At 39.9% G+C, this 13,324-nt stretch overlaps 1 protein-coding gene across 1 annotated transcript in view; it reads right to left on the bottom strand.

Moving 5' to 3' along the window:
- TOB1 (transducer of ERBB2, 1) overlaps positions 1-603 on the bottom strand; it is a 3,502-nt gene extending 2,899 nt beyond the window's left edge. Inside the window, exon 1 of the mRNA XM_011365035.2 lies at positions 303-603. The gene's annotated coding sequence lies outside the window, so the exon portion shown is untranslated. The remainder of the gene's footprint in view (positions 1-302) is intronic.
- Between the last annotated feature and the right edge of the window lie 12,721 nt (positions 604-13,324).

Below are 13,324 nucleotides of genomic sequence, written 5' to 3'. Positions count from 1 at the left end.
GCCCCGGGAACACCGGTTCCCCAGCACCATTTTCGGCCACGGCAGCCACCAGCCCCGCAGACCCCAGCGTTCGCCTCGAGCTCGCCGCTCCTCCCGGGCGCCCCAACCCCCGATTCCCGTCAGCTCACCCCCGCCGAGCCCGAAGCGCCGGCCGGCTCTGCCTCCAGCTCCCGGGCGCGCCGGGGCCCCTCGGAGCCGCCTCGGGCCGGACGGCAGGGGCCGCGATGCCACCGTCCCCGAAGGCAAGGGCTCGACGACGCGCCTGCTCCTTCCGACCCCGCCCGCCGTCCCTAGATACTTACGGGCTGCTCCGGGGCTGCTTCCACCACAGACCCCGCCGCTGGGTGGGGGAGACGGGGTGGCAGGGCGGGGGCACGGGAGCCTCGGCAGCGGCGCGCTGGCTGAGTGCACCACGACGCGGCGGGGCGGAGGGCGCGGAGGACAGGGGCCTCGGCGCTGGCTTCAGGAGCTCGCCCCCTCTGACTCGGGGTGGCGGGGACGGGTCAGGCGAGCGCGCTCACTTCCCCACACAGCCCGGTGCCCGGCCCAGCGTCCCCGCAATGCGACCACTCCACGCCGGGCCAGAGCTTCACTCCTTCTGCCGCGGCGCGCGCCCCGCCTTCGTTTTATACCCTCCTCCCCGCCCCCATCCCCTCCCCTAGGGGTGCGCGCGCGCCCGCCCGTCCGCGTCACACAGCTCCGGGCGGTGTAACCACTCCCCTCCCTCCCATCCGCTCGCCGGAGCCTCGCTGGCTGGCTCCGCTCCTGCCCGGCCCCCCGACGCCATTGGCCAAGTCCCTCCAGCCCAGGTCCTGACGGGTGGCGGAGGGCCCGGGCAAGACCACGTCCCTCGGGATCCAGATGGCCAATGAACCGACGACCTGGAGTCACTATGGGCGGAATTAAGAGAAAAGTTGGAAAGGGATTGGGGGAAAGACACGCCAGTAAGGATGACGGGTGGGGGTGGGGCGGCTGACACTCGGTTTAGGCGGAGAGCGCCGGGGAGAAGGGGGGAGGGGAGCGAAGCAGGTGAAACGGCAGGGGAGAAGAGAGTGGAGAGTCCATGTCCCCGAGAGAGAGGGGAGAGTTTACAGAAAGTGCCCTACCCGAGTGGGACTGTGGCCGAGGAAAATCCCACTCGTGAATGAGCATCTAGGAGAGTCTAGAGAAAGGGAGAACTGTGACAGGGACTCGTGCACCCCATTAATTGAATATTAATCACCTCAGGGGCCTAGGCTAACTGCCATCCAGAGAGTGGCAACTACAGAACCCAAAGCTGCCGTGTCAGGTTGGGGGTGGGGAAGGAAGACCACCTGGCCACACCTCCCGCCCAGGTGACAGTTTAACTGCCTCGGCATTCCACATCAGACCTCCCCCGCAGCAACTCGAACGTAGTGGTGGCGTGAGACTAGGGAGAATTACATTTTATTCCAAATGTCCCAACCCAGACCTCCATGCCAAATTGCGAACGTATCTAAGTATACATATGTACTAAGTATACATACGTGTATATGTATATACCTATATATGCATGCATGTATTTCAAGTGCCAACTTTAAAATATAAATGCACATAATACGCACGGTGCCTTCCTGTAATGTGAGTTTAAGATAATTTTCGGATGAACTATGTCTGGGTAAATAGGGAGGGGGTGAGAGAGGGACTCATGGGGGGCGGGCAAGCGCCCTTTTTCACAACCTGCCTCAGAGAAATACACGAAGTTAACATTGGGAGTGGAACCTAGCGTCCCTCTCCGCTAAAAATATTACTCAGAGGTAGCAACGACGCCTGATTGGCTACGCTTCTCCCCTAGCAACCTGCTGATTGGCTGTCTGGTATCCTGGAAACCGACGTCAAACTTGCACTGGGAAAAGCGGAGAGAAAGTCTAGGGGGAGGGAAAGGTGGGAGGGGAAGAAAGAGGAGCAATGAATGAAACGCCCATCGGCTAACCTTCCCCTCTCTCCTTTGCTCGCCGGACCGATTCCAGGAAAAACACCAGTTGAGGCGCCGCCTTCCCCTCAAAACTGTGGGGCCTGCACTCTCAACCTATTATAAGGAAGTTAAAGTGCAACTCACCGAGGAGTGGGGTGTCTGCGAAGCCGGCGGTGGAGACCAGCTTGGGCACGAACCCGCTTTACGTGTTAGGCCTAGAGGCTTTGCGCTTTGTGGACGCAGGATCTTATTGTAGCCTTTTTCTCTGCCCTGACTCACGAGCCTTTCTGCCATCCCACCTCCCCTTTTAGAAAAACCGAATTGAAAAGGGATATTTCTAAAGTCCCAATCTGTGTGAGCTGGGGAGGGAAGAGAGGTGCGTGGAATGAGCTGAGTGTGGGAGTGGTCAGGTGACCGATTTCATGTTTGTTGTACAGATTCAGGCAGCGTTTTTAAGAAATAGACGTTTTACTCAATGATTTTAAATTCTGATTTGTTTTTGTTTGTGTTTTTTAGTTGTAAACAAGGAAAAGTGGGATTTGATTGTGAAAGAATGGAAGCATTTAAAAATAAAACACCCTTTGCATCAAAGAATTGTATAAAATATATTATTCATTCACTGTTTTCTTCTTTTGCTCATTTGTATTTTTTGGCTGTTTTCTATGATGAACATTAATTCTATTTGGTATAAAAAATGAGGTATTTTTAATTTTATAATTAGTTTAGCACAGAAATTGAAAGAAACTAGGTAGGATATTTTGAGACTAGCTTATCAAGAAAACCACTTGATTTTTCATGTGCTCCAGAGTTTATTTTCTCTTACCATTAGGCAAGTAATATTACTGTACCAAATATCCAGAATTCCACCACCATGTGTCGGGCCATGTGTCTTGATTAGTAATTTGGAAAATATATCACTATAATTAGAGGAGCATATTAGGCTTGGCTGAGATTAAAATGTCTAACTAAAGATAGATGAACTGTAATTTTGTAAAGCTTATCTATACTTTTCAAGAATTCTCTAAAGGGAAGGCACAAATTCTCTTTTCCAAATGCCCCCTGGGATCTATAATTCCAAGTTTAAAATTTGAGATCAGTCATCTGATAGGTACTGATTAAATATGAATGGCAGTAAATAGAATTTTTGAATCAGAAATTTAGATGTCAAAAATGTATGAGTTATTGCTGCTCAGTGCCAGGGTGTGAGAGGGTTTCAAACCAAATATAAATATAAACACACACACACACACACACACACCTTGAGACCCCATGGCATACTAGAGAAAAGCACCGAAGAGCAGGTTTTGAGAGATCTGAATTTCACCTGTTTCTATCATTTTCAGTTGTTTCAACTATAAAAACAGTTGGATTAAATAATATCTAAAATCTCTTTCAATCAAAAAATTCCACATTTAAAACTCAGTGTCCCTAAAGCAAAGAATGTGGTCCTTTTTCAAACAGAGATTGCAAAAAAGGGAAACCAGATTCTTAGCCTTCCAACATTGCCAGTCACAAGGTATAAAATTCCTTTAATTCAAGTTTTTCATTTTAAAAGACTCCTCATATGGCTTATTACTATTTAACATTTTCTTTGGAATTGTGCAGGGCTGCTAAATGATCATTTAGGTTTATAGAGAAAAAAAAAGAATTTGATATGCGGCCCCAGGTGGTATCACAATCAACAGATATTTCTTTCTCTGACGAGTGATAGTCACCAGAAATCATAGCCCTTGCTTTTCACATCTTTGCATTCCACACAATTCTTAGAGCGGTGCCTTAAACTAAAAGGGAATGATTGGTAAATGAATAAGTTCCAATATCATTGGAAATTACAGTACTTGAAAGTACCCTGAATTATTTACCTTATTCACACATAAAAACACACACCCTATCTTGATTTCTGAGAGAGATACATCCTAAATCTTCTAATTCTCATTTTATTTCCTTATAAACTGAGACATGATTACAGGAGAATCATAACATGATGTGTATTTGCTAAGGCTCATTTCATTTTCAGGGAATCAACCTTTACCTTTATTTGAAAATTAGGCAATATCCAAATGTAATGTTGTTCTTATCGTTATTGTTATTTATTTCTTTTAGACAGTCATGCAACATAAACCATAGCATGCACATTTTAAAGTAAGGAAAAATTGCAAACTAATCATTGAGTTATTAAAAACCAAGTAAACCAATTCTTTTCTAAGCATTTCTCAAAAGAAGGCACACACATATGACTGAGTAAACCTCAGTGTGGTTTCCTGTGGCTTCTCGTATGGGTTAGTAGAAGAGGACCATAAATTCTCCAATAGAGACAGGAACACAGGCTTTGTAATTAAAAGATAACTAGATACATTAAGCAAACCCATTTATCTTTGGAACAGGCAATTTCACTGAAGCAACTTGGTCTGATAGGAGAGTGTCTCCTTACAACTTGCTCACTCCCTATTATCTTGATGAGCAAAAATCCAAACCAAATCTTGAAATTTCTTTTCATTAGCCAAGGATGATTTTGATCTCAACCAGAGATTTTAGTTGCAGATTCTAGGAGTGATACAGTGTTCGCAACATTCTAAGTACAAAGAACACTAAAGTCTATGTGAGCTAGTGTTATTAGAGTACTTCAAATATATGAATTCTAGATATCATCCATTGCATATTATGTTAATAAAAAGGGCTCTATTATAATGATACATAAATTTAAAGAGTAGATTGCATCTGTCATTACAAAGCTCTGCTTACTAAAATAGAATTGCAATATATATAAAAAATTCTATTTTGTAAAATAGATACATGGTCCTGCAATTCTGGATATCTTTATATATTTCTATTTGTTTATGTTTATATTTATATTTATAGAGAAAGAACACATATAGATATAGTTATAGATATATGCCTATTGTAGCAGACACTGTTGCTAGCTCTCCTATTTCCCATGCCCCATCCCCTTCCCCTTGTCTTCATGACTAAAGCACCTATAAGAGCTAAATACACATTTTCCCAGCTTTCATTGTATAGGAGTGGCATTGTGACAGTGTTCTGCCAATAAGACAAACAGAAGTCAGGATGGCTTCTGAGCAAGCTTTGCTTTGCTCATCAAAGGAGCTTGTTCCAAGTACTATTGTTGCATAACACGCTATCCCAAACTTAGTGGCATAAAACACTTATTTTATTATGCTCTTGGATCCTCTAGGTCAAGAATTCAGACAAGGCATAGGAGGATGGATGGGTTGTCTCTGCTCCACAATGTCTGGAACTTCAGCTGGGAAAACTCAACAACCGAAGAATCATCTGGAGCAGATTTATCTAGTAGAACTTTCTCCAATGATGGAGCTCTGTGCTGTTCAAGAAGACACTCATTAGCCACATGTTGCTATTGAGTATTTGACAAATGACCAGTGTGACTGAGGTATTGAAGTTTATTTTATTGAGTTTTAACTAAATGTAAATTTATATAACCACATCACATGTGGCCAGTGGCTCCTGAACTGGACAGAGGCTTCTTCACTTACATGTCTAGCACCTGAGCTAGGATAAATCAAAGGCTGGGCTCAATTGGCACTGTCAGTTGGAACATCTGCACATAGCCTCTGAACTCTCCCTGTGGCCTGGCCTACTCACAGTATGGTAACTGGTTCTGCGAAGAAGTATCCCAAGAAGGAATTTCTGGAGAATGAACATTCTAAAAGAGCCATGTGGACCCTGCCTCAGAAGTAACAAAACACCACTTCCTCCATACTCTACTGGTCTAAATAACCATAAGTCTGTCTAGATTCAAGAGGAAAGCACACAGACTCCCACCTCTCAAGGGAGGAATGTCAAAGAATTTGGGATCGCTTTTAAAAATCGCCACCAGAACACTTCCTGCCTTAACATGGATCTGTTAGCAGGAGCTGCAGCAGCCTCCTTATAACCATGAAGAGACTTATAACCATGAAGAGAATGTAAGATAATCATAGAGATAAGGACTCTGACCAAAATCTAAGCCTCTATCTAAGTAACTATCTAAGTCTAATCTACTTTTTAAACCACCTTACGTGCTCCACGATTTATAGGTGGATGTAATCTCAACAAAAGCACCAATTTACACCTCTTAAGGAAACCTGAACTTGATTCTTAAGGAAACAAAATAAAATTTTTTCTAGGCTAGAATATCAGGGATTCTTTCTCATTATAAAACCTGGAAATGCTCATTGTAGAAAATTTGGAAAACAGAAATAAAGAAGGAAATAGCCATCCTCTTTAATCTCACCACGCAGGGATAACTATTGTAAGCATCTGCTCTGTTTCTTTCCTAATAAGTTTCTACTGTATATGCAGTTTCATACCTTGCAGTCCACTTAGCATTACATTGCTCCCTGACACTAAGCATTGTCATAATCATCATTTTTTAATGACTGCCTTCTATGATTTAGAATAATTTATTTAGTCATTGCTCATCATGGAGGTTGTTGAGAATTTTTCTGTATTAAAAAATCATATTTAACAAATATTTTTATATGTAAGTCTTTAACTTCATCTCTGATTATTTCCTTGGGATAGTTCTGGAAGTGAATTTACCAGGTTAAAGATAAGGGATATATCTTAAGGCTCTTAATACAGAGTGACAATCTAGTTTCCAGAAAGATTGCATACTGAATGATGCTGCTGGGAAGTACAATTGTCTGATCCCATGGGCCAGTCCTCCAAGAAGCCACATAAACTGCATCACAAGACAGTCTACCTAAGGAAAGAAAGAGCAAAGAACTTATCTACTGGTTCCTATCTCCCACTGGTCAAAGTATTCATATCATGAGAAATTAATTCTCCTATGCTTCTGGGTTTTGGATATTGGAAGCCAAGTAGGGTCTTGTACTTTGATGTCAACCAGGAAGTCCCGAGGCTGAATGCAAGTGACACAGTGTGAGGGGAGGAACTAAATAATCGTGCCCATGTGTGTGAAGTTAGTTGGAGCCTGTACAGATTTAGTGACAGCAGCGGCAGCTAGAAAGAGAAGGTGAGGCCAAGAGAACCTGAAGTAGCGCCTAACAGGGATCAGATACTCATGAGCTAATAATAAGTTCCTTTTTGGCTCAAGCCAGTTGGGGTTATGTTTCTACATAGGCGATCTTGTGTCTGCAACCCCTGTCTCCCCACTCCCTGGACTGAGGGGTAGCACTCACTGTCTGGACCATTCATTTTGGCATGAAAGTATGTGCTATCTTTTTTGTTACTTAACTATATTGCATGGGTGTATGTCCTGTCTCTCCAAGAGATCTGCATTGCCCTGAGAGGAGGGCAGGAGCTGCTATTGCCCTGTGCCTGTGCTGTTCATGGAATGCTTAATATATACAGTTGTCCCTCGGTATCCACGGGGCATTGGTTCCAGCATGCCCCTCAGATACCAAAATCCCTGGATGCTCAAGTCCCTTATATAATATGGCATAGCATTTGCATATAACCCACACCTATCCTCCCTTATAGTTAAAACCATCTCTAGATTATTTTCAATACCTAATACAATGTAAATGCTATGTAAATAGTTATACTATATTGTTTAGGGAACAATAACAGAAAAAAAAAGATCTGTACATGTTCAGTAGAGACACAACCATCGCAGGCCTAACTACATAGTAAATGTCAGCAACAACATAACATTTTTTTCAAATATTTTTGATCCGTGTTTGGTTGACATGGTTGCTTGACTCTGTGAATGCTGATGACAATATGGAGGGGTGACTGTATTTGGCTGAACTGACTTTCAAATTTTATAAAATTTAACATACTGCTATTTGATCATTTGTATCCCAATGTGCTTTTCCCCCAATATATGCTGGGATTTTTGTTTGTTGGTTTGTTTGTTTTTTTTAATGTGTGGAAGTTTATCATTTGGGCAGTACTTACACAATAAATCACCACATGATTTCACATAGTAAGTGGCATTCAGATCCTAAAGTTAAATCATTGTTCTATTCTCAATATGGTTAATATGAAAAAATGTTAAATGGCATATAGAATAGTTCCAGGAGATTCGATATTGACCAAAATAGGAGCTGTAGAAGTTAAGAATGGAGAGAACAACCAGAAGGAAATAATTAAATTGTAGGGAAAAAATTGATATATTAATTAGATAAAAAATAAAGATTTGAATAATAAGCTTGATTTAATATCTGTGTTCTTGTAGGACTTTCCAAGAGTAGACATTCTTTTTAAATATCCGTGTAATCGTTAAAATTTCCTGTGTAATATATCACAAAGAAAATTTCCATAAATTCCCAAGAGTGGAAACCTTATGACTCAAACTGTCCACAGAATATTACACCAGAAGTTAAATGCAAATATAGCAAAAAAGTCTACTCATATGTGATTATAAAGCACTTTTTGAAATAACTCTTATGTTAAAAATATAATCAAAAGTGAAATGTAATATAATTTGTAGTTAAACAGGAAATCAAAACTGAAACAAAAGATTACTTTAGAGTAATGATGATGTGGACAATATATGCCAATTCCTATAGAATGCGGATAAAGTGATAATTGGAGGAATATTTATGACCTTAAACACATTTATTAGAAAATAAGAAAAACTGAAACTAAGTTCCCTAAGATTTCAACTCAGGATGCTAGAAAAAGAGAAGCAAAATAACAACAACAACAACAACAACAACAACAACAACAACAACAACAACTAAGTAGAGCGTAAGAATTACTAAAGATAAAACCGAGATAGAGGAAATGACAAACATCAGACGTCTAAAATCAAAAGTTGATGATTGACCAATAAAATAGATAATTTTTAGAATTCTAATTAAGGAAATAGAATTCAAGTTGAAATTTTTAGAAATAAGAAGAGAACATGATTATAGAATTAAGAGAATACTATATACAACTGGATTTAATCTGGATTAAATTTACAGTCTCGGGGGAAATAGAAATAATCTCAGTTGACTTAAGAAATAATATCAAACCTAAATAGACAACCAACAATGAAAAAAATAGTTTAAGAACTACCCACGGAAAATAAATGAGTCCAGTGTGGTTTTATGGCAAGATCTTACAAACTTATTCCATGAAGCTGGCATAATCCTGATACCAAAGTGGACAAGCATAGAACAATACCAAAACCAAAACCAAACCAAACCAAAACAAAAACCAAAGGCTCAGTTTGTTAAAAACACAGATTTTTAAAATCCTAAATGAAATATTACCAAATTGAATCACTATATTAAAAGTAATGCAAGGATAGTTCAACATTAGACTATTTGTTAATGAAATTCACTACATTAATACACCAAAGAGGGGGAAAAATAATCACTTCAATTGATCTCCCTCCCCTCGCAAAAAATACAAAAAAACAGAACAAAACAAAACAAAACAAAAAACCTTCTTTTAAGTGAAGTGAAGAAAGAAGCATCTTTAACTTGATAACAATATCTCCATCAGAAAACTACAACAAATGTTAAACTTATGGTTTAACATAAACTTACTAGAAACATTTTCTTTAAAGTCAGGATTGAGATAATCTGAGTTGCTAACCATTGTTATTATTTAACAGGCCTGGAGTATCCAGTCATTGTAATAAGACCAGAGAAGGAAACACAAGAAGAGACAAAAACGGCATTATTTATAGATTATATGATTATTTATACAGAGTGTCCAAGACCAACCCCTTAAAAATGATGTGGCTTATGAAAGAGTTTAGCAAGGTGGTAAATTAGAAAATAAACATACAAAAAAGCAATAGCTTTCCTATATAACATCAATAATAAATTAAGAAATATAGTAAAAAATATAATTTATATTAATAATAAAAACCATAAGAACGAATTATTAAAAAATATATATAAGACTTATAAAGACTATGAAACTTTATTAAAGGACATATAAATATTGACAATGTGGGGAAACAGCTTATGTTCCTGGATGAAAAACTCAACATTAAAAAAGATATTAATTCTCCTCTAAAATAATCCCTACTGACATTCCAGCAGGACTTTTTATGGATATACTGATTCTAAAATTCATCTGGAAGAGTAAATATACAAGAATAGCCAAGAACATTTTGAAATAGACTAATGAGAGGAACACTTACTTTCATATATCAAAACATACAACAAAAATATCAAAGATATAATAATAATAATAATAATAATAATAAATGTGGTATTGATGTAGAAATAACCAAATGGATGAGGAAACAGAATAGAGAGTCCTGAAACATATCCTGAATAAGTAGGAATTTGGTTTAATAGTAATGATGGCAATTAAAATTTGTGGAGGAAAGTGGTGTTAGGACAACTGGCTATCAATTTCCGAGGGAAGAAGTTATATCAAAAATACACAAGATTCTATGTGGATCAAACATTTTAAAAGGCTATAAATCAATGAGATAAACATAAAAACATATTTTTTTAATCTTGAGTTGGAGTAAGCCTTTCTAAGGCCCCGATCCTAAAAGTCATAAACAAAAGATTAAGAGATAGACTATAGATAAGCAGATTTATCTGTTAATAAACAGATTAAAAATAAACATTTAAATCTTTGGTATAACTAAAGAAATCATAAACAACATTAAGCCACACAGCCAACTAAGAGAAATTATTTGCAAGTCAAGCAAAGAACAAAAGATTAATATTCATGATATATAAAGAACTTTTACAAATAAACAATTTAAAGATATATAAACCCAACTGAAATTGACCAATAGTAAAATGAAATCAATTCACCGAAGAAAAATATACAACCTATAAATAAACACATAAAATGACATTCAATCTCACTAATAACATGAGAAACAAAAATGAAAACAATGAGATACTTTATTTTGTCCACTGGTTTGATAGGACTCATTAAAAATTGCTAATTGTCGATGTTGATAAAAGCATGAGATTTCAGAAAAGACTCTCTATCAGGACTTTAAATTGGTTAAGTATGGGGATGGGAAAGAAAATTAATGCCTTTTTTAGTGAAAACAAAAATGGGGATGTGTATATAAAAATACATCTTTAAAGATGCTTACTTAAAGATACCTAACAGTTCAGAATTGCAAAGGGAATGGTAGCAACTTAAATGTCCATCAGTAAAGGAGAGTTGAATAATTTTGGTACATCTTATACTTTGAAGCTGTTGATGAAATGGATTCATACTGATGGGGGAGGATAATCTCTACCAGGCATTGTTCTCCATGCTTTACATCTATTTAATTCTATGAGGAAGATACCATAATTTGTGCCATTTCCCAGACGAGGAGACTGAGGCACAGTGGGCTAAGTCCTTTCTCTAAGGTCACACAGCTGGTAAGTGGCAGAGCTGGGATTTGAACAACAATAATCTGCCTCTGTAGCCTGTGGCTTGCCCATGACCCTACATCATGCTTTCATATGACTGTGATATACTGGGAAGATATGCAAATCACAGAAATATATTGAATAATCTCATCTTTATTAAAAATGGAAAACATGTTTTGGTGCAAAGGAAAAGTGATTCCATGTGGTGAGGGATAGCTTTCGGAGTAGATGAAAGGGCGATTTGTTTTGACTCCATTTTTTATATGTTGATTGAATTTTTCAGTGACCAGTTACTTTGAAATTAAAAATCATATATTAAATGGTTTAATATTTATTATATAACATATGTACTTTATGTATTTAAATTATCTTTCTATTTGGGGCTTACTTTTTTGTTTATACAGTGTTTGTTTCCAGAAGCTTCCTCTAGTTCAAACTATCATCTTGCAATGAGAAGAGAATGCTCACACCCCACCTATCTGCCTACATTCCAAAAGCATTAATTTATCACTTTGGAAGAGATTTGATTTTTGTACATTTTGAAACACCTGTTTGTTACCGGAATTCTGTAAATGGTCTGGCTTTAATTCAACACCGAACAGAGTCCCTAATAGAGAGAGTTTGTCCCTTTGTTCCCATCATCTGGATTTTCCTTCCACAAGCTCTTTGTAAGATGCTATGCTGGGTACAGGAGGCTATAAGACTGAATAAGCTCTAGGCTAGTGGGAGCGACAGACACTTTCCAAGCCAGAAACAGGGGATCCATCTTGGACACCGCTTTTGCTCACCTCTTCCCAATTTCCAGCCTGCCACTGAACCCATGAGTCTGACCTCCTACGTGTTGGTCTAGTCCATCCACCACTGTCCAGGCCATGAGCATGTCTTCCCTGGACCTCCCTGCAGCCTTCTGCTGGCTCTCCTACCTTCAGTCTTGCCCTCTTTGTTAACCCATTCTTCATCCCACAGCTGAGGAATGAATTTTATAGAGTGCAAATCAGGCATGTTCCCATCCCCCCACTAGAGTAAACCCTTCAGTCTCCCATTTCTCTTAGGTGAAAGAGCAAAACCCTCATTGCTGTCTACAAAGCCCTGGGAGAACCGGGTCCCTGCCACCTACCCAGCCACAGCCCAGAGCTTGCACAACCTTCTTCCATCCTCTTTTACTTCCTTAAATATTCCAGGTTCCCTCCTACTTTGCCTGGGGCCTCTCACCCTACTCCCGACCTTATCAACTCCTACTACCTTTCAGCTATTATTTCACTTCAGGGAAAGCCATCCAGACCGCCACCGTTAGAGCAAACCCGTTGCTCTTTACCCCCAGAGTCCTATGTAGTTATTAACCCAAGAGCTGCCTGAAAGGCTGTCTGGAAGGTCCATATGGGTAGAAACTGTGTTTAGTATGTTCCCTGTGGTATCCTTGGAATCAAACACAGAACCTGGTGCTCAATGAGCACTTGTTGAATGAAGGAATGAATGCATGAACAACAAATGAGTGAATAAATGAGTGATCAAAACTGATTGTGATAAGACAGCAGTTGCTATTGGGGCACAATGAGGCTGTCTTTGCTTGGGAATTGGGGAAAACATCACAGAGCAGAAGGAGGCCTTGAAGGGTAGGTATGGCTTCACAAGCAAGGAGGGGAAAAGGACATTCCAGACTCAGAACCCGAAAGTCTGATGTAGACTCCATGGTTGTCAGGTCAGATAGGGGAGAAGGAGAAATAAGGCTGCAGTTGTGGGTGAGCCGAGCTGGAAAGAGCTCCACATAAGAAAAAAGGATTTGAACTTTATTTTGTAAGTAATGGAGGAATCTGGGAAGGTTGTTAGGCCATCTTTCTCTACTTCCTTTCTTTTTCCATCCCTTCTTCCCTGATTTCCTTCCTTCTGGAGACAAGGAACAAAGAAAACCTCTAAGTGTCAGACAGTATGGTTTTGGTTGGAAAGGAAGCAAGGAGGAATCTGGAAGGGACAAGGGCTCATAGGACCCTCTTCCTGGCCTTACCCCCAGCAGTACAAAGCAGAGCTAAAGAATAATAGGAAGAAGGAGACACTCCCCAGGGCTATCACATTCACCCAGAGAGGCATCTGGAAGCCCCCTCTCACCATTCCCCAAGCATCCAAGACC

The sequence above is a fragment of the Pteropus vampyrus genome, unplaced genomic scaffold (assembly GCF_000151845.1).
Source record: "Pteropus vampyrus isolate Shadow unplaced genomic scaffold, Pvam_2.0 Scaffold104, whole genome shotgun sequence".
Taxonomy (NCBI): domain Eukaryota; kingdom Metazoa; phylum Chordata; class Mammalia; order Chiroptera; family Pteropodidae; genus Pteropus; species Pteropus vampyrus.
The sequence above is the reverse complement of the archived record's forward strand: the minus strand, read 5'-3'. Positions and strand labels throughout refer to the sequence as shown.